General features: G+C 45.2%; 1 pseudogene; it reads right to left on the reverse strand.

Annotated features, from left to right (window-relative positions):
• The window catches only part of LOC136695035 (zinc-binding protein A33-like), a 52,742-nt pseudogene that overhangs the window by 13,615 nt on the left and 14,357 nt on the right, over window positions 1–24,770 (reverse strand).

Here is a 24,770-nt window from a genome sequence, read left to right on the forward strand (position 1 = left end):
TCAGAGGACCATATTTTGTTCATTTTTGAGGAAAGTTTAATCATATTTCTGTTTTGTGTTTTTATTTAAACTTTGTTGAACATTTTACATAACACCCAATATTTGAATTATACAAAAAAACCCACAAAATTTCAAAATGGATTCCCAGGAGCTTTCAGTGATGTATAATATGAATGGCAAACAATACATAAAAAAGCGATGGCAAAGCTATAAAATGTTTAGGAATATATAATTCAAATGCTGTAAATAAAGACTGGATACAAACTTTAAGCAAAATTTTTGTTGTAACCCCAACCAAAATTCAACATACTGCTTAAAATGTCTACAAATTCAAGTCGCATTTCGTCATATTCACAACCAAAAGGTTATCGACCAAACGGAGTAGGGGAGGGCGGGACTAGTCTGTGAACGAAACGCTTCTCAAAATTCTCTGTAAAATCTAGAAAAACTTTGTGAAATTCCACCCGGACATTTTTTTAAGTCTAAAAAAGAGGACATGTCTGGGTAAAAGAGGACGTCTGGTCACCCCAATTCAATGTTGTGTGCCCATTGGGATAAGACAAAAATAAATAAATAATTAGCAATAATATTTTATGGAATATGCATATGTTTACAAATATATAATACATATATGCCTGCGCACAGAGCCCCTGATGTCTAAGGGATCTGACACTTTTATTTTAACTGCTGAGAGCCGCTAAAGATGATATAATCGCTTAGACGGACCAATGAAGTGAAAGTAGTGTTTTAAGCCCTCCCACCCTTCCCGATCAAAATAATGAACAGTATATTCGTTTTGAAGACAAACGAAAAAACAAAATAACGAACTGAATTCTTGTTTCTGTCTTTGTGTTCAAATGGAAAACGTTCATACGAGCCATTTTTTTCATGTCTCTAATTCTACATTCAGTCTAAGAATCAAACTAATAAAATGTACACACACTATCATAGTCCATCTGGACTCTAATGACCAGAGGATAGTCCTGCAGTTCAGCTACTTCCTAGACTTTGCCCTGACCTGATATTTCCAGTTGATTAAACAAATACTCCATATTCCAGCAGAAGGGTCCAGCTTCATTGATGTCTTCCTCTCCACCCACTGCTTGACCACTCCCATTGTCCAGCAGCTGTTGTTGTCCACCTCCACATCCCTGCAATGCTGACCTGACAAGCCCAGCACTCCTATAAACATTCTGTCTTGATTATCAGCTACATCCTGCTTGTGCTTCACAAAATAAACACTGCTCAGGTCCTCAGACACCACCGGATGTTAATTTACACTATTTTGGGTTCCAAGTCACTGGGGCTAGAGGTGAAATCAGTAATTCTGTTAGCATGGTTTTTCTGTTAATTGGAGATGAGTACACTGCTTTTTATTTATATGCCATTTACCTGATCTTCAGTGTTTTTTCATTGCATTTAATATTCATTCATTCATTATCTGTAACCGCTTATCTAGTTCAGGGTCGCGGGGGTCCAGACCCTACCTGGAATCATTGGGCGCAAGGTGGGAATACACCCTGGAGGGGGCGCCAGTCCTTCACAGAGCAACACAGACACACACACATTCACTCACACACTCACACCTACAGACACTTTTGAGTCGCCAATCCACCTACCAACGTGTGTTTTTGGACTGTGGGAGGAAACCGGAGCACCCGGAAGAAACTCACGCGGACACGGGGAGAACACACCAAACTCCTCACAGACAGTCACCCGGAGCGGGAATCAAACCCACAACATCCAGGCCCATGGATCTATGTGACTGCGACACTACCTGCTGCGCCACCGTACCACGTGCATTTAATATAATGCCGAAATAAATAAATGCATAAAAATTTTAAAGAATAAAGCGATGCTTGCAGATAAAAAATAAAAACACTTATACAACTGAGCGGCAAACCAAGACCAGAGAGCAGTCCGAAGTCAAGCCAAAAACACAAAAACCGAAGAAAACAGAGAAAAAGGTAAACAGGCTAAACCCAACAATGCCAGGCAATAAACCACAGAAGCGCTTTGTATGCACAAATATGGCAATACTTGGTAACAATACTAAAACAAAATTATTTGACTCACTCTAAAGAACAGGATGGAAAACTGGTGATTTTAATATTCAGGAGATTTGGAAAGATGAAGAGATCTCTAATAAGTGGAAGCCATCATATGGCATTGCTGAGTTCTCAAGTGAAGAAGGCTGATTCCCCTCTGCAGGTGGTGTAACAATTCTAAATTTCTGCCACAATGTGCAAAAACATTACTCAAATTGGTACTGGAGGCTATGCTGCCCTTGAGGCAGAAGGAATGTAATTGGTTACCAGCCAACAGGCGAGGATGAACGTGATTGTTTAAAACATATTGAGAAGAGATTTTGCAATAACATAAACCAGTACAGCTCTGCCTAGACACTAATGTTTGCCTGCTCTGACTGCCCGAAATGTCTTTGGAAACATAAATGTGCAATATACTGTACACTTAGTTCTGTTTCATAATTTGTTGGAAGTGCTTCAAAAATCTCAGTATTATGTTTTATTTGAATGGAGGATAATGTAACTCAGTGCCTCTTGTAGCGTATGTTGGTCATACACCGTGAAATATGAATATATTTCTATATTTATATTTATAGTTTGTGTTTATAGCGTTGACCTTATCCAAACCCTTATGATCTCTGATATTGATTTAATGATATTAATTAAAGTTAACAATTAAAACGTTAATAATTAGTTTGAGAATGGGTAGTAATCAAGCTAAGTGAGTACTTCAGGATTTTCAGGAAAATTAATGAACAAACTTTATACACTGTGATTTCAAATAATGAAGGTTTTATTAACAAAGAGAAGGATATTTACTTAACATAGCGTGATCTTGAAATCTCACGGCATCAAAGCAGGGGAAGCCGATTCGACTTTAGCGATACGCTAGGCACTCTGGCTTGTGACTAAAGTGTTGCTAACTGAGGTTTAATTAATACAAAATTTATCAAGAAGCTTGATTCAATTTTCAGCTCTGGAGATGCGTAAGTTTAGCTTACTTTTCGTTGATTATCTCCACTCGTTGGGTACAAAGGCTCTCTGAGGTCCTGGGAGTGATGGCGTCTTGTTTGATTTCGCTCCCGCGGAAGTTTCCAGGCTGGGTCAGCGTGGAGTTCTTTCTTTGTTGGTCGAGTCGCCTCGGGCGTACTCGGAGCGTAATGGCGCCGGCGTCAGGATCCTCTGGCTCAATGTCCTGAGTAGGAGGGTCCAACCATATGGACGTTTTGGACGAAGGTTTCGCTGGTTACTGCAGATCCAGAACTGAAAATCGATTCAATAAACTTACTTATTCTACGACTTTCTTATATCTCGGCGGTGTTTTCTTACTCTGGCCACGAATAAGTTCACCTGCTTTGATCAGTCGTGAGATTAAACTTAGATTGGGCGATAAAACATAAACACGATTAAAGGAAAATATTCAAATCACTCGACGTATTAGTAAGGCTTCATACTCTAGCTAATTCAAGACGTCTCTTGTGAGCTTTGATGAAATCCTTAAGTTTCTTCTTTGTTTCTTTCGTCGGCGTGAAGGAGAGAGCGTCTCGCTTTGGAGAGGTTTTGGAGCTTGAAGCGATGTTCTCTGCTGATCTCTTTGTTGTTTCGAAGTTAACTCTCTTCACTTCTTTTCAACTCGCTTCTCTTCGTTTTTTTTCTCCGTCTCTTCTCAACTTCTTTAACTGTTTGAACTGTTTCTTTTTGTGTGCCGAGCTGAACTGTTTTTTAAAGCCAGCGCGGTCACGCCCTCATGGGATGCGTCCTTTTCCGATTGGATGCGAGCTCGGGCTCACGTGACTCTCACGAGAGAGAGAGAGATAGGAAGGGGGGTTTGAATCATAGGTTCACAAAAACGGAATATAAATTTCGCGTATTGAAATTCCTTATACATTTTAGTAACATATAACAATGAGCGTACTGGATTATTAATATCAAGCATTTACATAAAATTTCATCTTGGCTAAGTTGTGTTTACGTCCCAGTTACAATAATACGTTAGAAGTATTAATTCTGGTGTTTAATTCACTTTTCTAATCAGAAACAGAACTTCTTTTCATAGTTGACAACAGCAATATACATCATTTCATTAGAAGGTGGGCATTCATCTGAGGGCACAGAAAGTGACATTAATACATTTGTTTATACACATTTAATCAGAATTTGATTTCATTTCCGTCATTTGTTTAGGCGACCCCGAGCGAGGCGTAGTTTCGCCAGTGTCCATTTGGGGTCGCTGTTGGTCCATGCCGTTGGTTGTCGTGTAGATGAGTCAACGGGGGTTCAACCGAGGTCACTTTCATTAACCATTTGTCGATCCTGTAAGCGATAACGACGAGACTCTGAGGCGCCCCTGTCGTAAAAGAAAGCCGTAAACACTCTTTTCTTTGTTCTGTGTTCCTGTTTCTCACAAGCATCATAAACTGGTTATCTCTTTAGTTCCTGAAGAGAGAAAGGGTGTTGGGGCCATGTGTCACTTGAAAGTGTCCTCGATGTTAGCTTAGGTGTGTGCGTGTGTGTGGGGGCTGCAGGGTCTTTGCACCCCTGCGGTTCGTGGAATGCTGACTTCGGGACCAGATGAAGGTCCTGGTCACAGTGAGAAAGATTTAATTCAAAACTTTTCATTTCTTTATTTCTTCATTTTGATTTTTCATCCGTTATTCGGTCCATACTCCACTACATTCCCCCCTTTCTTTTCAGTTTTATGGTTCGGCAGGGAGCATGGAGCTGAAAAGAACCTTTGCTGTGGAGGAAGGTGAGATCAGCAAGCATATTCAAACACATTTCCAGAGCTGATGTATTCCTATTAGTGTATGCATATGGAATGTGTATGTTTGCATGCTGAAGGGATTCTAATTATTTAGGGGTAGGTCTTGTTCAAACGCAAACTCTAGAGCTGATTCTTCGACATGGCCTTCGGCTTCATATCTAAAACTTGGGGGTTCACCTCTCTGGGCTCTTTTATGTCTAAAGAATTTGACCATTTTATTAGACCAAGTTTCTAACCTGCTCTGGAGGGCTCGAGTGCGTTTGAAATAGAACCAGGCTATACCAAAGGTCAGAAGATATCCTAATCCTACCAGGGTAACTAGTAAGGTGTCCGGAGTGGACCATGCATAGGTGACAGGCTGAACTGGCCATAGGGGTTGAGACGACAGTTCTCTAAGAGTGTTATCTATGGGGGTTAGATCAATGACTTGGGTTCCCTCATATTCTAGGCGAGTTCGTGTTTTAGTATCTAGCTCGATGGTGTGTTTGGAGAAGAACTCTGAGATTTCTATGTCGCTCTCATATTGGTCAGGGTTTAGGTGATACAGGGCCAGGTCTCCTACATGTAAGATTGCGTTTACGGGGACGTCTACCCAGGAGGTTTGGCTAGGAAGGAGTACCCTTTCTGAGGTGTCATGTTGATCATAGGTTAGTAGGGCCTCTCTAAAGGGGGTGTTAACCAACCAACGATTTCCAACAATCTCAGCTTGAGTACTGGTTACCAAACGTCGGGGTGTGACGACTACCGGGCATTGAGTATTACTCATCATAGGCTTGAGGCCACAGATCCCATTTGCGCTGTCACGAATGAAAGGTTTGCTAGGGCACAAGTAGTGAATGTCTTTAGCGAGTGTGCACATAAGCAAATTGGGTACCAGATATAGGTCAGGGTTATCGTCTTGGTATGCTACAAGAGATGTCGTCTTTACACGAACGTAGGCAGAATCTTGCCAGAAGCCAACGTTGACAACATCTTTCAAACGGTATATGTTTTCAGGCGCCATTATGGGAAGGTTAATGATGAATGCTAATTCTCGGTCTTGAGGATTAATATAAATTGGGATGGCGCTACCTAAGGTATAGGCTAGGTGGGCCTGGAGATCATTAACTACTTCTCGAGTTGCTGTAGACAAAATCTCCTGTACTAAGGATAGAGGCACCAGGTAGGGAGGGATTCTCCCCATGGCTAGGCTATCTACAGAGGAGCTGATTTCTTGTAGCATATCAGACAATAACATATTCACAAGCTGGATGTGGGCAAGGTCAAGTTGTACTACTGAAAGCATAGAGTTAACCGTCTGGACCGTTTTGTTGAAGGCGACACTGTGAGCGTTGAGCACTACGACGGTGCCACGTAGGGTTTGCCCAATTGTTTGCAGGTGCTGCTGCTGTTTGTCTAAATGGGTTTTAATGTTCGGAATTTCAGCTTGCAGTTCCCCTACTTGACGTTTAACAGTGGCTACATTGACGGCATTGACGGCGGACGTTCCGAGATTCAGTAGTGATCCCACAGTTGCAGCTGCCATTAGCAATCCGCCTATGAAGCGTTTAGGTCGTTTGTTAAAACCATTTAGTTCAGATTGCGTTACGGTGAACTTTTGTAGCTGGCGGAGCATGTGAGTTACGTCGGCTTCAGCATGGCTGATAGCTTCCTCAGTCCATCTAACTCCATTCTGGCCAGTCTGAAAGTTGGTTATCGGTAGGTTTTTACTACACACTTCGGCGGGATTCAACCGTACGAATACTCTCTGGGTATGGAGGTGGCAATTAGTGATTAGCAGTCCCGGCTGGTCTTTCAGTATTATTCCGGAGTCAGGACCTGGTTCAATCACTTCAGGGAGCACGGCAGTTCCTAGGGAGCCGACGATCAGGAGAATGAGCAGCGGGCCATCCTACCGAAAGAGATGCTCATGGTTAGATTTAGGGTATTTACGGCGAGTCGTTTTAGACAGGTTATAAAAATTTTCACGATACCCCCCTTTTGATAAAAGTTTCCTAGGGTAAACACTCTACAATAATTGACGATGAGGGACTAGGGTCTTGCACCCTGAGTGTCCTCAGCTTGTTGCCTGCTAAAGAGTGAGAGAAAAAGGGAAAAGGGATAGGAGAACTAAGGTGTGAGTAGAAGGTTGTAGTTGTTTGTTAACCAACACCCTTCCTGCCTTTGGTTCTGTCGTTTATGATCTAACACAAGCGTTAGTATCCCCTACAAGTCCCATGGGGGTTGTGTGTGGTCGGATTTGGTTGCGGTGGACCCATTTGAGTTCAGTACTGCCCCGAGCTTTGTTTATTTTGATCCTGTAAACAACGGGGGACAGTTTGTCTGTTATCTTATAGGGACCGGACCATCGGGGTAGGAATTTGCTGGCCAAATTCCCCCATGTTTTTCGCGACCTTCCAACAGGTTGGACAAAGATGTAGTACCATACGTTGTCCCCTATTTGGAGTTTGTCGTGGGATGCTTTGTGATCATAGTACGCTTTGCGACCTTCTGCACTTCTTTCCAGTTTCTGCTGGGCAAAGGCGAAAGTGGCTTTGAGGTGTTTCTGCAGATCCTCCATATACTGATGAGTGGTGTAGGCTACGGCTATGCTAGCTTCACCTGGCTGATATAACAGATGTAGAGGCAGAGTCATTTGTCTCCATGTCATCAACTCAAAGGGTGAGACCCCGACCGCATCGTGTGGGGTCGCCCGTATGGCCATCAGTACAAGGGGTAGCTTGACATCCCAGTCTCGTTGGTTTGCTGCTACGTACTTTTTTCAGTATGCTAACGACAGTTCGGTTGGCTCGCTCTACCTGACCTGAGCTTTGAGGATGGTAGCTAATATGAAGGCTGGCTAATATGAAGAGTTGCCAGAGCTGCTGCATGACCTCAGCTGTGAAATGTGTCCCTCTGTCGGAGTCGACACGGTTGGGTAGGCCAAACCGTGAGAAGACATGGTTCATCAGTAAGTATGCAGTGGTTAGCGCTGTGTCATTCGGTGCGGGGAGGCATTCTACCCATTTAGTGAATGCACACGTGACTGTGAGGAAGTACTTGTTACCTCTTACTGTTCGAGAGAGTGGTCCAACCCAGTCTATCTGGAGGTTTGACCAAGGGAAGGATAATCCTTTCTTTTGCAAGGGGGCTCTATGAAGAGGATTCGAGGGTTGAAATTGGCAACATACCAGACAGCCTTTAATGTAATCAGCCACATCTTTTACCATGTGGGGCCAATATGCCACCTGCCTGAGCGCATGGTGTGTTGCTTTGACCCCTTTGTGTCCCGCAGATGGGGAGTCATGGGCGTGCATCAGCATCACCCCCCTGTGGCACTGAGGAACCACGAATGTAGGTGAAGTGTGCGAGTCAGTGGCATGAACTAGCAAGCCTTTGACGACTTGGAGGGACGCTCTGGCGCCGTATAGGTCTTTAAGGCCTGGTATGGTGTACAGATCCTGTGCTGCGATGGGATAAGTAGATGGGTCAGAGACATGGCTAAGCATTTTAGAAATGGATGAGTCTCGAGCTTGGAGAGTAACTAAGTCAGCGTCCGAAAAAGCAGGGTTAATAGAGACAATGGTAGGTTTAGCATTGTCAGGCGACGCCTTCGTTACAGTTCGAGACCATGTGACAGCTAGGACTTCGATGTCGGGTGGGTTTGGATAAAGGGAGGAATCGAATGTCCACGATGTGCCTTCGCGGGCCCCTTGTTTGGCTAAGCTGTCTGCTTGATCATTGAATTCTTTGTCATCTCCCGGGACTCGGGAGTGACCCTTCACTTTCTTCCAGTAGATCTGCAGGTCATGTGTGTCTACCAAGTGTTCGCATGCCGCGAAAAGCTCTTTGTGTTTAACTGGCTTTTTGTTAGACATGGTGTAGTTGTTGGTTTTCCACAGTCTCAAGTGGCATGTGAAGCTTAGGCGCGCGTAGTTGGAGTCTGTGCAGATCACCAACGTTTTTATGCTTTTCTGGACCGCAGACTGGATTGTGATGAGAATTCCTGCTATTTCAGCATATTGGGAGGACTGAGCACCCAATTTGAAACTTAGAGGTTCGTGAGGCCATCCATTTATTCCGATAATACCCACCCCTGCCATCAGGGTGTGTTCTCGGCGGAACGAACAACCATCTACATATGCAGTGACGAGGTCTTTGCATGTGTTAGTGGTGGTTAGCCACGGTAGGTAAGAGGGTTTCTGGAGCTTGTGGCACTTGGGAAGGAATGTTTCCTTCGCATCGCCTGCAGGAAGCAAGGCCTGTGCCTAGGGGGCTCTTGTAGTTTTGTCCGTAACGTACCTCCAAGTCAAAGCTTTGGAGAGTCATTAGCCAGGATACTACTCGAGCGTTAGTTACTACACCCTCTCGAATTTGTTGGCTGTTTAGGAAAGTGACTGGTTGATGATGAGTTTCAACAATCACCTTCTGACCACCTATGTAGTTGGAGAAATGTTTGACTGCCCACACCGTTGCTAGTAGTGCTTTTTCGCAGTCACTGTATTTGTTTTCGGCAGCCAGCATAGTTTTACTAGCGTAGGCTATGACACGTTTGTCTCGTGTCGTGTCACCTGCTGTTGTGAGCTGGTCAAGAACATGATCAATCTCGTCAATGTGTGCCTGTAGGGAGTGGTTACGCATGAGTATGTCGTTCACATATATGAGGGTGCCTCGCTCGCGGGCATCAGGGCATGCTTTGTTTAAGAAAATATTAAACTCCGTGGGTGAGTTGGCATATCCAAAGGGGCACCGAGTGAATGTGTACTGTCGGTTTGCGAAGGTGAAAGCGAGTTTGTGTTGGTCTTCTGCTTGCACCGGGATGGTCCAAAAGCCAGAGGCTACATCGATGGTGGAAAAGTATTTAGCGTTTCGGACCGAGGGAAGTTCTTGCTCCAATTGTGTCATCGGCCATCGAGACAAGGGAACCTGTTGATTTAGTTTCCGATAGTCGATGGTTAAGCGCCATTTACCATTTGGTTTTATGACGGGCCATAATGGTGCCGAATATGTGCTGTTGCAGGGTCAAATAATGCCCTTTTCCAGCAAGTCATCAATGATTTCTTGTACCGGTTCATAGGATGCCAATGGAATTTTGTATTGGCGGACAAAAGTGGGTGGTGCTCCTGGACGAGTGGGAATGCGCACTGAATGAATATCAGTGAGGCCACAGTCCGTTGAATCTTTGGCAAAAGATTTCTGATATTTAAGAAGCACTTCACAGAGTTTCTCACGTTCTTCTTTGCTTTGGAGGGCATCGGCCTCCTTTAGAACTTGTTCGACTTGGATACGGAATTCGGAGTCAGATAGTTCTTTTGAAGTACGTGACTTCAGTGTTAAAGAGGGTTTGGCTTATGGCGGACTTGTCAGTCCACAGAGCCAGAACTACGTTGTCCACATGATAGTCCTGCATTGTGAGACCATTCACGATGGGAAGGCCGGGAGCGTCTGTTGTGGACGGTTTAGTGAAAGTGCACAGGAATGTGTTCCGTTGTTCTAACATGGCGCTAGGGGGCCAGGAAGAGACTACAGTCTCTGGCGCGGCCGCCATGGGCTCAGTTTCCTCTTCCTCAAAGTGAGGGATCTGACTTGGTGGATCTCCTATTGGCTCAGGCCGGATTTCGAGACGGCAACACTGAGCTTCCCGGTGGTGTGGGGTGCAGATGGGCAAAAGCTCACGCACGGCTAGGTGTATTAGTGCCATAGATTGGATAGTGAGGCCTGCATGTGAATACGGCTGAATTTTAAGAGAACAGTTTTGGAGCTGTATCTCGCGATTTTCACGCCGCGCAATGGCTCGAACCTGGTGGAACAAGGCGGAAGACATGAGCGTGACATCTGATGCAGTGTCCAACAGGGCCTCATGTACTAGCCTTCTCTCCACAATAGTGGACAAATAGAATTTGTGTGCAACTCCTTTCTCAGTTAAGTGTCCCATGAATTGTCGGACGGGCGTGTCACCTTCAATGACTGAAGGGTCATTTGGCGTTAAACCTTCTTTACCGTCTAACTGAACAACTAAAACAGCACTGGAGGATGTTTGCGAGTCACCCCCCTGTATCATTGGGTCTTCAGTGTTTGTTTGGGTCACGAGGAGATTGCACGGTGCGCTAGAAGACGGAGCTTCGCTTGTCACTTCTCCTACATAACTCTCTAACATTTCTGGGGTGTTAGAGGATGGCTTTGGGCTAGACCACACAGAGGTGATAGAAAAAACGCCAGGTTTTTTCTTTTTCTCTTTGCAAATCATTGCAAGCATTCGGTGGATGTCCTCCAACTCCTTAGAGCTGAATTCCTTGCCTTTAAGCTTGTCTTTAGCGTGATTTTCTTTATTTTGATACCAGTATTTCCCTTTCTTTTCTCTATTAGAATCAGAAAGCTGGTTCTGAGCTGTTCGCTCATATCCCTTATGGGAATGTGATGGTTTTCCACGGCCCGCACCGCGGTTTTCTGCAGGGTAATAGTCATGACCATACCCAGCCCTGTCCCGAGGCTTCCAGAAATCTTTGTCGTGATTTCTGTCTGGCCTGCGAGGAGGGTAGCGCTTGTATTGGTGTGAGGGCGGATGAGGTTTCGGGCCCTCACTAGTCCACGGAGTGGAGGAAGGGTCCAGGGCGGATCTTGGTGGATCGGTCTGGGTGGCACCTTCCAACTCTAAATGTGGGGAGCTGGAGTCGACATTGAAGACTTGGGGTGTTTCGGACCGTCTGTTGGGAAGTTGTTGGGATTTTAGGAAACCCCTGAGTGCTAAGTCACACAGCTGTCTGCTAGACAGGGTGCGAGGGCAAGCCGAGACTCCCAGCTGATGACTGGTGTGGGGATGGAGGTTTTGGATAAATAATGATTTGAAATTTAACTCTTCCTCCATTCCGGAGTCATTTCTAGGTCCGAAATACGCCTGTCTGAGTCGGTTATAATATTGCTGAGGGGATTCCTGGCGTTGCTGTTTTATGTTCAAAGCGGCGGCCAGTCCGGTCTGTGACAGGTGATTGGAGAATTCTTCCTCCAATGCTTGGCACAGCACATCATATCACGCTTTTACATAGACTGGCTGACGTTCAATGAAGTTACTGACGTCTCGGTTGGAGGTCAGTTTAATCACATATAGTCTGTCATCTATGGTGATCCCGGGGAACCTTTGGAGGTAGAAGTCAATATCTTTTAGGTAAGAAAAGATATCGTTAGAACCGTCAAGTTTGGGATCAAAGCGGGTTATATTACGCGCGATTTTATCTAGGTCCTTGTATGAGGGACCGTGAGAGGGTAAAGGTTGAGGGGACCAGACACTGGGTTGCAGTGCTCTGGGTCTAGCAGGGCGTTGTAAGGGACGGCTGACAGGAGACACAGGGGAAGGTGAAATACCCGTTGATACCGGAGGAGGTGCTGCAGCAGCTCTAAAGGTTACGGTCCCTGAGTCTGGTTCCTGATCCTCACTATCTTCCTGCTGGCCTTGACTTTCTGTAGCGGCACTAGGTGGCACATCAGGATTGACCTGGGGCAGTGTGTTCCCTTCAGCTATTTCGCTTTGAAGTAGACTTAACTCTGCCTCTACCTTTGCTCGCTGTCGCTGTGATACCTCAAGCTCACGTTCGCTGGCTCTGAGCTGTACTACAGCGAGGATGGCTATTTGACCTAATGCCTCCGTTAGGGATTTGCCCTTGACCATGTGGGTTAAGTGGTTCTCTATCCACTTAGCCACCATGTGGTCACGACCGACCAGGGAGGTCTTCTGCACAGTCTCTGCGAATCCAGGCATCACATCACTGGTGATGCTGGTCAGAACAGAGAATGCCTCCTCCCACAAACTTTCTACATATACTTCCGAGGAAAAAGTCCCTTCTGCCATGTTAGCTGTGTTTTAACTGCGAGGTGTAACTTACTTCTATTTAGTTAGGATTACTTTCGTTAATCCTTTTTCTAACTAAACCTGAACTAAATTCACCTGTATCGAGTGCTCTAGGAGTAACTGCTAGTCTGTATGGTGTTGGAGTTCACTTGTGAATCTCTAAGGGAGGTCTGTTAGTAGTAGAGGGTGGAGTGAAAGTTGCTATACGCAAGTAAGCAAAAGAGGAGAGAAAAATATTCAAAAAAAAAATTTTTTTTCAATAATTAAATTATTAAAAATTTTGAATTGAAGAATTATTAAGAACAGCGAAATTAAAAGACTCTCTCTTTTAACTGTGTTTGTGATCTGGTATCGAGTTAAAGTGTCAATCTCTAATTACTGCACACTGTCTGCTATAGTTGTATCAACTTATTTTGCTTCCAAGCCTTTACTTGTAATTATTCAGATGTGCAGAGTTTAGAGACAGCCACTAGAGCTGTAATACCAGGTCTTATCAGTGTGAACTGGTCGACAATTTCAATTGCGATAGCAAGTTTCTCCACTAGAGGGTACTGAAGGTAAGTCTGAATGGCAACAGCAAGCTTCAGTATTTAAGTTGAACTTAAATTGTAATACCAGACTGGGACACCAGAGGGCGACAAGCAAGCTATAATGCAATAGCAGCAATGGGCACCAGTCGGCGCTGGTGGGAATCCCAATAAACACAGCACGAGCATACACAATATAACACAAATGGGAATTTCCACTGTAGCGGGAAGTTTTAACACTAGAGGGCGTTATCAGATTAAAATCTAAAATGGGATAAAGATTTTAAACGCTCAGATACTTTATCAAAAATAAAAATTAAGATTTAAAAGGGGAACAGAGATTTTACACTAAGGTACTTTAAAAGAATTTCATCTGTAATGACAACTTTTAAACACCAGAGGGCTGCTAAACACTTATGTTGTCTCGGCGGACAACCTCCCAACCACTAGAGGGTGTACGGGAATCAAACGTCAAGGGTAGCACCACACTTGACCACAAGGAGGAGCACGGGAGGACACGCTTCAATAGACGATAGTTATGAAGTATTGTTCCCTGCAATTACGCACTTATACCACAAGAGGGAATTAGTCTTCCTCTGTTTTGGGGGCGTTTTGAATTTCCCTCCTTAGTTTCAGCTCCGCCCCTTCAAAGGGGTCGTTCCTTTCCTGAAACTGCGTTCAGTTTAACAGGAAGAGCTGATGAGAGCAGACCTCTCATAACACAAGCCGTATCTTCGGCTGATTCTTTTGATAACCTCCCAATCGCCTAGCGCGCGATCTCGTTATTAACGCTGGTAGCGACCCAGTTTAAAACGAACGGAGGTGTTCGGTTCGGTGGTCTCACTTCGCCGGAATTTCGCGGCGGGAGGTTGAATCCGACGGCAAAGTCTTAAAGCGGAGTTTTGCGCAGTAGACGTGCCCAGGCCTCAATTTAATGCATGTAAAATGGCGCAGAGCTGCGCTCTTCAAAACAACTAAGCTTATTTTTCTCAACGGTATATACCACAGAACTGTTTTTCAAAAGTAACAAGCACAACACGAAATTGCCCACATCAAGCTTTGAATCTCAATCGTTATTCAGCAACACAAACAGCGGAAAGTATTTCATAAACCCAAGCTGAGATTGTTTCAGTGTTTTACAGTTTGTACATTAAAAAGCCTTTTTCCTGGCCCCACGTTGGGCACCAAAAATTAATAAATGTAATATATGTAGCGTATGTTGGTCATACACCGTGAAATATGAATATATTTCTATATTTATATTTATAGTTTGTGTTTATAGCGTTGACCTTATCCAAACTCTTATGATCTCTGATATTGACTTAATGATATTAATTAAAGTTAATAATTAGCTTAAGCAATTAAAACGTTAATAATTAGTTTGAGAATGGGTAGTAATCAAGCTAAGTGAGTACTTCAGGATTTTCAGGAAAATTAATGAACAAACTTTATACACTGTGATTTCAAATAATGAAGGTTTTATTAACAAAGAGAAGGATATTTACTTAACATAGCGTGATCTTGAAATCTCACGGCATCAAAGCAGGGGAAGCCGATTCGACTTTAGCGATACGCTAGGCACTCTGGCTTGTGACTAAAGTGTTGCTAACTGAGGTTTAATTAATACAAAATTTATTAAGAAGCTTGATTCAATTTTCAGCTCTGGAGATGCGTAAGTTTAGCTTACTTTTCGTTGATTATCTCCACTCGTTGGGTACAAAGGCTCTCTGAGGTCCTGGGAGTGATGGCGTCTTGTTTGATTTCGCTCCCGCGGAAGTTTCCAGGCTGGGTCAGCGTGGAGTTCTTTCTTTGTTGGTCGAGTCGCCTCGGGCGTACTCGGAGCGTAATGGCGCCGGCGTCAGGATCCTCTGGCTCAATGTCCTGAGTAGGAGGGTCCAACCATATGGACGTTTTGGACGAAGGTTTCGCTGGTTACTGCAGATCCAGAACTGAAAATCGATTCAATAAACTTACTTATTCTACGACTTTCTTATATCTCGGCGGTGTTTTCTTACTCTGGCCACGAATAAGTTCACCTGCTTTGATCAGTCGTGAGATTAAACTTAGATTGGGCGATAAAACATAAACACGATTAAAGGAAAATATTCAAATCACTCGACGTATTAGTAAGGCTTCATACTCTAGCTAATTCAAGACGTCTCTTGTGAGCTTTGATGAAATCCTTAAGTTTCTTCTTTGTTTTTTTCGTCGGCGTGAAGGAGAGAGCGTCTCGCTTTGGAGAGGTTTTGGAGCTTGAAGCGATGTTCTCTGCTGATCTCTTTGTTGTTTCGAAGTTAACTCTCTTCACTTCTTTTCAACTCGCTTCTCTTCGTTTTTTTTCTCCGTCTCTTCTCAACTTCTTTAACTGTTTGAACTGTTTCTTTTTGTGTGCCGAGCTGAACTGTTTTTTAAAGCCAGCGCGGTCACGCCCTCATGGGAGGCGTCCTTTTCCGATTGGATGCGAGCTCGGGCTCACGTGACTCTCACGAGAGAGAGAGATAGGAAGGGGGGTTTGAATCATAGGTTCACAAAAACGGAATATAAATTTCGCGTATTGAAATTCCTTATACATTTTAGTAACATATAACAATGAGCGTACTGGATTATTAATATCAAACATTTACATAAAATTTCATCTTGGCTACGTTGTGTTTACGTCCCAGTTACAATAATACGTTAGAAGTATTAATTCTGGTGTTTAATTCACTTTTCTAATCAGAAACAGAACTTCTTTTCATAGTTGACAACAGCAATATACATCATTTCATTAGAAGGTGGGCATTCATCTGAGGGCACAGAAAGTGACATTAATACATTTGTTTATACACATTTAATCAGAATTTGATTTCATTTCCGTCATTTGTTTAGGCGACCCCGAGCGAGGCGTAGTTTCGCCAGTGTCCATTTGGGGTCGCTGTTGGTCCATGCCGTTGGTTGTCGTGTAGATGAGTCAACGGGGGTTCAACCGAGGTCACTTTCATTAACCATTTGTCGATCCTGTAAGCGATAACGACGAGACTCTGAGGCGCCCCTGTCGTAAAAGAAAGCCGTAAACACTCTTTTCTTTGTTCTGTGTTCCTGTTTCTCACAAGCATCATAAACTGGTTATCTCTTTAGTTCCTGAAGAGAGAAAGGGTGTTGGGGCCATGTGTCACTTGAAAGTGTCCTCGATGTTAGCTTAGGTGTGTGCGTGTGTGTGGGGGCTGCAGGGTCTTTGCACCCCTGCGGTTCGTGGAATGCTGACTTCGGGACCAGATGAAGGTCCTGGTCACAGTGAGAAAGATTTAATTCAAAACTTTTCATTTCTTTATTTCTTCATTTTGATTTTTCATCCGTTATTCGGTCCATACTCCACTACATTCCCCCCTTTCTTTTCAGTTTTATGGTTCGGCAGGGAGCATGGAGCTGAAAAGAACCTTTGCTGTGGAGGAAGGTGAGATCAGCAAGCATATTCAAACACATTTCCAGAGCTGATGTATTCCTATTAGTGTATGCATATGGAATGTGTATGTTTGCATGCTGAAGGGATTCTAATTATTTAGGGGTAGGTCTTGTTCAAACGCAACCTCTAGAGCTGATTCTTCGACATGGCCTCCGGCTTCATATCTAAAACTTGGGGGTTCACCTCTCTGGGCTCTTTTATGTCTAAAGAATTTGACCATTTTATTAGACCAAGTTTCTAACCTGCTCTGGAGGGCTCGAGTGCGTTTGAAATAGAACCAGGCTATACCAAAGGTCAGAAAATATCCTAATCCTACCAGGGTAACTAGTAAGGTGTCCGGAGTGGACCATGCATAGGTGACAGGCTGAACTGGCCATAGGGGTTGAGACGACAGTTCTCTAAGAGTGTTATCTATGGGGGTTAGATCAATGACTTGGGTTCCCTCATATTCTAGGCGAGTTAGTGTTTTAGTATCTAGCTCGATGGTGTGTTTGGAGAAGAACTCTGAGATTTCTATGTCGCTCTCATATTGGTCAGGGTTTAGGTGATACAGGGCCAGGTCTCCTACATGTAAGATTGCGTTTACGGGGACGTCTACCCAGGAGGTTTGGCTAGGAAGGAGTACCCTTTCTGAGGTGTCATGTTGATCATAGGTTAGTAGGGCCTCTCTAAAGGGGGTGTTAACCAACCAACGATTTCCAACAATCTCAGCTTGAGTACTGGTTACCAAACGTCGGGGTGTGACGACTACCGGGCATTGAGTATTACTCATCATAGGCTTGAGGCCACAGATCCCATTTGCGCTGTCACGAATGAAAGGTTTGCTAGGGCACAAGTAGTGAATGTCTTTAGCGAGTGTGCACATAAGCAAATTGGGTACCAGATATAGGTCAGGGTTATCGTCTTGGTATGCTACAAGAGATGTCGTCTTTACACGAACATAGGCAGAATCTTGCCAGAAGCCAACGTTGACAACATCTTTCAAACGGTATATGTTTTCAGGCGCCATTATGGGAAGGTTAATGATGAATGCTAATTCTCGGTCTTGAGGATTAATATAAATTGGGATGGCGCTACCTAAGGTATAGGCTAGGTGGGCCTGGAGATCATTAACTACTTCTCGAGTTGCTGTAGACAAAATCTCCTGTACTAAGGATAGAGGCACCAGGTAGGGAGGGATTCTCCCCATGGCTAGGCTATCTACAGAGGAGCTGATTTCTTGTAGCATATCAGACAATAACATATTCACAAGCTGGATGTGGGCAAGGTCAAGTTGTACTACTGAAAGCATAGAGTTAACCGTCTGGACCGTTTTGTTGAAGGCGACACTGTGAGCGTTGAGCACTACGACGGTGCCACGTAGGGTTTGCCCAATTGTTTGCAGGTGCTGCTGCTGTTTGTCTAAATGGGTTTTAATGTTCGGAATTTCAGCTTGCAGTTCCCCTACTTGACGTTTAACAGTGGCTACATTGACGGCATTGACGGCGGACGTTCCGAGATTCAGTAGTGATCCCACAGTTGCAGCTGCCATTAGCAATCCGCCTATGAAGCGTTTAGGTCGTTTGTTAAAACCATTTAGTTCAGATTGCGTTACGGTGAACTTTTGTAGCTGGCGGAGCATGTGAGTTACGTCGGCTTCAGCATGGCTGATAGCTTCCTCAGTCCATCTAACTCCATTCTGGCCAGTCTGAAAGTTGGTTATCGGTAGGTTTTTACTACACACTTCGGCGGGATTCAACCGTACGAATACTCTCTGGGTATGGAGGTGGCAATTAGTGATTAGCAGTCCCGGCTGGTCTTTCAGTATTATTCCGGAGTCAGGACCTGGTTCAATCACTTCAGGGAGCACGGCAGTTCCTAGGGAGCCGACGATCAGGAGAATGAGCAGCGGGCCATCCTACCGGAAGAGATGCTCATGGTTAGATTTAGGGTATTTACAGCGAGTCGTTTTAGACAGGTTATAAAAATTTTCACGATACCCCCCTTTTGATAAAAGTTTCCTAGGGTAAACACTCTACAATAATTGACGATGAGGGACTAGGGTCTTGCACCCTGAGTGTCCTCAGCTTGTTGCCTGCTAAAGAGTGAGAGAAAAAGGGAAAAGGGATAGGAGAACTAAGGTGTGAGTAGAAGGTTGTAGTTGTTTGTTAACCAACACCCTTCCTGCCTTTGGTTCTGTCGTTTATGATCTAACACAAGCGTTAGTATCCCCTACAAGTCCCATGGGGGTTGTGTGTGGTCGGATTTGGTTGCGGTGGACCCATTTGAGTTCAGTACTGCCCCGAGCTTTGTTTATTTTGATCCTGTAAACAACGGGGGACAGTTTGTCTGTTATCTTATAGGGACCGGACCATCGGGGTAGGAATTTGCTGGCCAAATTCCCCCATGTTTTTCGCGACCTTCCAACAGGTTGGACAAAGATGTAGTACCATATGTTGTCCCCTATTTGGAGTTTGTCGTGGGATGCTTTGTGATCATAGTACGCTTTGCGACCTTCTGCACTTCTTTCCAGTTTCTGCTGGGCAAAGGCGAAAGTGGCTTTGAGGTGTTTCTGCAGATCCTCCATATACTGATGAGTGGTGTAGGCTACGGCTATGCTAGCTTCACCTGGCTGATATAACAGATGTAGAGGCAGAGTCATTTGTCTCCATGTCATCAACTCAAAGGGTGAGACCCCGACCGCATCGTGTGGGGTCGCCCGTATGGCCATCAGTACAAGGGGTAGCTTGACATCCCAGTCTCGTTGGTTTGCTGCTACGTACTTTTTTCAGTATGCTAACGACAGTTCGGTTGGCTCGCTCTACCTGACCTGAGCTTTGAGGATGGTAGCTAATATGAAGGCTGGCTAATATGAAGAGTTGCCAGAGCTGCTGCATGACCTCAGCTGTGAAATGTGTCCCTCTGTCGGAGTCGACACGGTTGGGTAGGCCAAACCGTGAGAAGACATGGTTCATCAGTAAGTATGCAGTGGTTAGCGCTGTGTCATTCGGTGCGGGGAGGCATTCTACCCATTTAGTGAATGCACACGTGACTGTGAGGAAGTACTTGTTACCTCTTACTGTTCGAGAGAGTGGTCCAACCCAGTCTATCTGGAGGTTTGACCAAGGGAAGGATAATCCTTTCTTTTGCAAGGGGGCTCTATGAAGAGGATTCGAGGGTTGAAATTGGCAACATACCAGACAGCCTTTAATGTAATCAGCCACATCTTTTACCATGTGGGGCCAATATGCCACCTGCCTGAGCGCATGGTGTGTTGCTTTGACCCCTTTGTGTCCCGCAGATGGGGAGTCATGGGCGTGCATCAGCATCACCCCCCTGTGGCACTGAGGAACCACGAATGTAGGTGAAGTGTGCGAGTCAGTGGCATGAACTAGCAAGCCTTTGACGACTTGGAGGGACGCTCTGGCGCCGTATAGGTCTTTAAGGCCTGGTATGGTGTACAGATCCTGTGCTGCGATGGGATAAGTAGATGGGTCAGAGACATGGCTAAGCATTTTAGAAATGGATGAGTCTCGAGCTTGGAGAGTAACTAAGTCAGCGTCCGAAAAAGCAGGGTTAATAGAGACAATGGTAGGTTTAGCATTGTCAGGCGACGCCTTCTTTACAGTTCGAGACCGTGTGACAGCTAGGACTTCGATGTCGGGTGGGTTTGGATAAAGGGAGGAATCGAATGTCCACGATGTGCCTTCGCGGGCCCCTTGTTTGGCTAAGCTGTCTGCTTGATCATTGAATTCTTTGTCATCTCCCGGGACTCGGGAGTGACCCTTCACTTTCTTCCAGTAGATCTGCAGGTCATGTGTGTCTACCAAGTGTTCGCATGCCGCGAAAAGCTCTTTGTGTTTAACTGGCTTTTTGTTAGACATGGTGTAGTTGTTGGTTTTCCACAGTCTCAAGTGGCATGTGAAGCTTAGGCGCGCATAGTTGGAGTCTGTGCAGATCACCAACGTTTTTATGCTTTTCTGGACCGAAGACTGGATTGTGATGAGAATTCCTGCTATTTCAGCATATTGGGAGGACTGAGCACCCAATTTGAAACTTAGAGGTTCGTGAGGCCATCCATTTATTCCGATAATACCCACCCCTGCCATCAGGGTGTGTTCTCGGCGGAACGAACAACCATCTACATATGCAGTGACGAGGTCTTTGCATGTGTTAGTGGTGGTTAGCCACGGTAGGTAAGAGGGTTTCTGGAGCTTGTGGCACTTGGGAAGGAATGTTTCCTTCGCATCGCCTGCAGGAAGCAAGGCCTGTGCCTAGGGGGCTCTTGTAGTTTTGTCCGTAACGTACCTCCAAGTCAAAGCTTTGGAGAGCCATTAGCCAGGATACTACTCGAGCGTTAGTTACTACACCCTCTCGAATTTGTTGGCTGTTTAGGAAAGTGACTGGTTGATGATGAGTTTCAACAATCACCTTCTGACCACCTATGTAGTTGGAGAAATGTTTGACTGCCCACACCGTTGCTAGTAGTGCTTTTTCGCAGTCACTGTATTTGTTTTCGGCAGCCAGCATAGTTTTACTAGCATAGGCTATGACACGTTTGTCTCGTGTCGTGTCACCTGCTGTTGTGAGCTGGTCAAGAACATGATCAATCTCGTCAATGTGTGCCTGTAGGGAGTGGTTACGCATGAGTATGTCGTTCACATATATGAGGGTGCCTCGCTCGCGGGCATCAGGGCATGCTTTGTTTAAGAAAATATTAAACTCCGTGGGTGAGTTGGCATATCCAAAGGGGCACCGAGTGAATGTGTACTGTCGGTTTGCGAAGGTGAAAGCGAGTTTGTGTTGGTCTTCTGCTTGCACCGGGATGGTCCAAAAGCCAGAGGCTACATCGATGGTGGAAAAGTATTTAGCGTTTCGGACCGAGGGAAGTTCTTGCTCCAATTGTGTCATCGGCCATCGAGACAAGGGAACCTGTTGATTTAGTTTCCGATAGTCGATGGTTAAGCGCCATTTACCATTTGGTTTTATGACGGGCCATAATGGTGCCGAATATGTGCTGTTGCAGGGTCAAATAATGCCCTTTTCCAGCAAGTCATCAATGATTTCTTGTACCGGTTCATAGGATGCCAATGGAATTTTGTATTGGCGGACAAAAGTGGGTGGTGCTCCTGGACGAGTGGGAATGCGCACTGAATGAATATCAGTGAGGCCACAGTCCGTTGAATCTTTGGCAAAAGATTTCTGATATTTAAGAAGCACTTCACAGAGTTCCTCACGTTCTTCTTTGCTTTGGAGGGCATCGGCCTCCTTTAGAACTTGTTCGACTTGGATACGGAATTCGGAGTCAGATAGTTCTTTTGAAGTACGTGACTTCAGTGTTAAAGAGGGTTTGGCTTATGGCGGACTTGTCAGTCCACAGAGCCAGAACTACGTTGTCCACATGATAGTCCTGCATTGTGAGATCATTCACGATGGGAAGGCCGGGAGCGTCTGTTGTGGACGGTTTAGTGAAAGTGCACAGGAATGTGTTCCGTTGTTCTAACATGGCGCTAGGGGGCCAGGAAGAGACTACAGTCTCTGGCGCGGCCGCCATGGGCTCAGTTTCCTCTTCCTCAAAGTGAGGGATCTGACTTGGTAGATCTCCTATTGGCTCAGGCCGGATTTCGAGACGGCAACACTGAGCTTCCCGGTGGTGTGGGGTGCAGATGGGCAAAGGCTCACGCACGGCTAGGTGTATTAGTGCCATAGATTGGATAGTGAGGCCTGCATGTGAATACGGCTGAATTTTAAGAGAACAGTTTTGGAGCTGTATCTCGCGATTTTCACGCCGCACAATGGCTCGAACCTGGTGGAACAAGGCGGAAGACATGAGCGTGACATCTGATGCAGTGTCCAACAGGGCCTCATGTACTAGCCTTCTCTCCACAATAGTGGACAAATAGAATTTGTGTGCAACTCCTTTCTCAGTTAAGTGTCCCATGAATTGTCGGACGGGCGTGTCACCTTCAATGACTGAAGGGTCATTTGGCGTTAAACCTTCTTTACCGTCTAACTGAACAACTAAAACAGCACTGGAGGATGTTTGCGAGTCACCCCCCTGTATCATTGGGTCTTCAGTGTTTGTTTGGGTCACGAGGAGATTGCACGGTGTGCTAGAAGACGGAGCTTCGCTTGTCACTTCTCCTACATAACTCTCTAACATTTCTGGGGTGTTAGAGGATGGCTTTGGGCTAGACCGCACAGAGGTGATAGAAAGAACGTCAGGTTTTTTCTTTTTCTCTTTGCAAATCATTGCAAGCATTCGGCGGATGTCCTCCAACTCCTTAGAGCTGAATTCCTTGCCTTTAAGCTTGTCTTTAGCGTGATTTTCTTTATTTTGATACCAGTATTTCCCTTTCTTTTCTCTATTAGAATCAGAAAGCTGGTTCTGAACTTTTCGCTCATATCCCTTATGGGAATGTGATGGTTTTCCACGGCCCGCACCGCGGTTTTCTGCAGGGTAATAGTCATGACCATACCCAGCCCTGTCCCGAGGCTTCCAGAAATCTTTGTCGTGATTTCTGTCTGGCCTGCGAGGAGGGTAGCGCTTGTATTGGTGTGAGGGCGGATGAGGTTTCGGGCCCTCACTAGTCCACGGAGTGGAGGAAGGGTCCAGGGCGGATCTTGGTGGATCGGTCTGGGTGGCACCTTCCAACTCTAAATGTGGGGAGCTGGAGTCGACATTGAAGACTTGGGGTGTTTCGGACCATCTGTTGGGAAGTTGTTGGGATTTTAGGAAACCCCTGAGTGCTAAGTCACACAGCTGTCTGCTAGACAGGGTGCGAGGGCAAGCCGAGACTCCCAGCTGATGACTGGTGTGGGGATGGAGGTTTTGGATAAATAATGATTTGAAATTTAACTCTTCCTCCATTCCGGAGTCATTTCTAGGTCCGAAATACGCCTGTCTGAGTCGGTTATAATATTGCTGAGGGGATTCCTGGCGTTGCTGTTTTATGTTCAAAGCGGCGGCCAGTCCGGTCTGTGACAGGTGATTGGAGAATTCTTCATCCAATGCTTGGCACAGCACATCATATCACACTTTTACATAGTCTGGCTGACGTTCAATGAAGTTACTGACGTCTCGGTTGGAGGTCAGTTTAATCACATATAGTCTGTCATCTATGGTGATCCCGGGGAACCTTTGGAGGTAGAAGTCAATATCTTTTAGGTAAGAAAAGATATCGTTAGAACCGTCAAGTTTGGGATCAAAGCGGGTTATATTACGCGCGATTTTATCTAGGTCCTTGTATGAGGGACCGTGAGAGGGTAAAGGTTGAGGGGACCAGACACTGGGTTGCAGTGCTCTGGGTCTAGCAGGGCGTTGTAAGGGACGGCTGACAGGAGACACAGGGGAAGGTGAAATACCCGTTGATACCGGAGGAGGTGCTGCAGCAGCTCTAAAGGTTACGGTCCCTGAGTCTGGTTCCTGATCCTCACTATCTTCCTGCTGGCCTTGACTTTCTGTAGCGGCACTAGGTGGCACATCAGGATTGACCTGGGGCAGTGTGTTCCCTTCAGCTATTTCGCTTTGAAGTAGACTTAACTCTGCCTCTACCTTTGCTCGCTGTCGCTGTGATACCTCAAGCTCACGTTCGCTGGCTCTGAGCTGTACTACAGCGAGGAGGGCTATTTGACCTAATGCCTCCGTTAGGGATTTGCCCTTGACCATGTGGGTTAAGTGGTTCTCTATCCACTTAGCCACCATGTGGTCACGACCGACCAGGGAGATCTTCTGCACAGTCTCTGCGAATCCAGGCATCACATCACTGGTGATGCTGGTCAGAACAGAGAATGCCTCCTCCCACAAACTTTCTACATATACTTCCGAGGAAAAAGTCCCTTCTACCATGTTAGCTGTGTTTTAACTGCGAGGTGTAACTTACTTCTATTTAGTTAGGATTAATTTCGTTAATCCTTTTTCTAACTAAACCTGAACTAAATTCACCTGTATCGAGTGCTCTAGGAGTAACTGCTAGTCTGTATGGTGTTGGAGTTCACTTGTGAATCTCTAAGGGAGGTCTGTTAGTAGTAGAGGGTGGAGTGAAATTTGCTATACGCAAGTAAGCAAAAGAGGAGAGAAAAATATTCAAAAAAAAATTTTTTTTCAATAATTAAATTATTAAAAATTTTGAATTGAAGAATTATTAAGAACAGCGAAATTAAAAGACTCTCTCTTTTAACTGTGTTTGTGATCTGGTATCGAGTTAAA

Source organism: Hoplias malabaricus, chromosome 4 (assembly GCF_029633855.1).
Source record: "Hoplias malabaricus isolate fHopMal1 chromosome 4, fHopMal1.hap1, whole genome shotgun sequence".
Classification (NCBI taxonomy): Eukaryota; Metazoa; Chordata; class Actinopteri; order Characiformes; family Erythrinidae; genus Hoplias; species Hoplias malabaricus.